This window comes from Euprymna scolopes, chromosome 30 (assembly GCF_053919585.1).
Source record: "Euprymna scolopes isolate OS-2025 chromosome 30, ASM5391958v1, whole genome shotgun sequence".
Taxonomy (NCBI): Eukaryota; Metazoa; Mollusca; class Cephalopoda; order Sepiida; family Sepiolidae; genus Euprymna; species Euprymna scolopes.
Window position 1 is genome coordinate 33,153,871 of NC_136511.1, and position 1,672 is coordinate 33,155,542.

The following is a 1,672-nucleotide window of genomic DNA, read 5'->3' on the forward strand; positions in this document are numbered from 1 at the left end:
ACAGATGGTATTTATTTGCTCCCCCACTGAGCAAATTAGGCACAAGGCCGTTTTTAATGTGAGGTAAAAACCAGCTCCCCTAAAAGGGGTCACTCTGGTTACCAAAAATAATAATTGTTCCAGTATAGAGGGTTTCCCCTCCATTGACTGGTACAAATTATCTTAAGTGCAGTATCTGCCGGAACAGATGGTATTTATTTGCTCCCCCACTGAGCAAATTAGGCACAAGGCCGTTTTTAATGTGAGGTAAAAACCAGCTCCCCTAAAAGTAGGCAAAAAGGGGGCACTCTGGTTACCAAAAATAATAATTGCCCCAGTATAGAGGGTTTCCCCTCCATTGACTGGTACAAATTATCTTAAGTGCAGCATCTGCCGGAACAGATACTACACTTTGATCTTGACCAAAAGGCCAAGACGTTATTGTAACGAAAATAAAGAGTTCTATTGTGGACCTTATTTAATGTGCCAACTCGTTTTTTTTTTAAACGTAAATAAATTTAATTAATGTCCCCGTACGTTAGCACATTAAATTAGTTCCCCAATAGAACTCTTTATTTTCGTTACAATATTATTTAGATTGCTATCGATTTACTCCTGATGAGATGATAGCCGAAAGAGCTCTCGAGAAACTTCCGCCTAGTATTTTATTTAAAACTATATACAAATTCTGTACCTCTAAACATTTATTTGAATATATATATATATATATATATATATATATATATATATATATATATATATATATATATATATATATATTAACTAACCACGCGGGGTAAGAGAAATACCTTGATTGGAATCCAAACCCTGTCAGTGTTGACGGACCCAGTAGATCTTCCCACATCATCCGTCTAGGAGAAGGAAAATTCTGAAACTAAACCATAGGGGAGGGAGGCCTCTTCAATCTCGGATGACAACCTTCCTAGAGCTGGTGCCTCAAACAAATTACCGGTTTGCAAACCTAATTTGCTTAAGGAGTAGATAGGTTCTGTCTATCGCCCGGCTTCCATACTCCTTCTTTGCTTATTACTCAGGCGAAGAGACACTATCACAGTGAATCGACACAAACACCCAGTGGTATATCTTGTTTCTTGTCTAGGGCAATGAACGCCGTTTCCCAACTCCCGACACACCCCACCCCAAAAACTGGGCACTTGAGAGTGCTTGAGTACCACATATGCCTGAGCAATTAGATTGGGTTGACCTTCATCTGATAGGTTGAGGGTACCGGATTGACAGTTACTGGCTGCTGTTTCCGACTGGTAGTACATGTGCCCTAACTCTTTGGTAGCGCTTAGAGCTGCTGCTACATAAACTGTTGTATAATATCGGGATGTTTGTAGTGCTATGTCGCGCATGGAAAGGGACCCTGAACTCATCCCCGGTGGGCTTTCCTGAGGCCACAGTCCTAGTTGAAGAATAGTACGCTGATGGTCTACTTGTGATGCATGTGTGATACTCTGCATAAGCTCCTGTTCAGCTCCCCCTTACCTTACTAAAACTCGTAAAAAACATGATGACAGTACAATCTAAAAATAAGCTTAAACCAGGCTTAGAGACAAACAAATCCAACATGTCTCCTCCCTTGAGGCTTGCATTCACAAATATCCGTGGGCTTAGAACTAATTTAGCTGATGTTGAAGTAATTCTCCTAACAAATATCCCGGATAGC

At 40.4% G+C, this 1,672-nt stretch overlaps 1 pseudogene; it reads right to left on the minus strand.

Annotated features, from left to right (window-relative positions):
• Nucleotides 1–273: 273 nt before the first annotated feature.
• Nucleotides 274–421, minus strand: LOC145255014 (U2 spliceosomal RNA; annotated as a pseudogene).
• Between the last annotated feature and the right edge of the window lie 1,251 nt (nucleotides 422–1,672).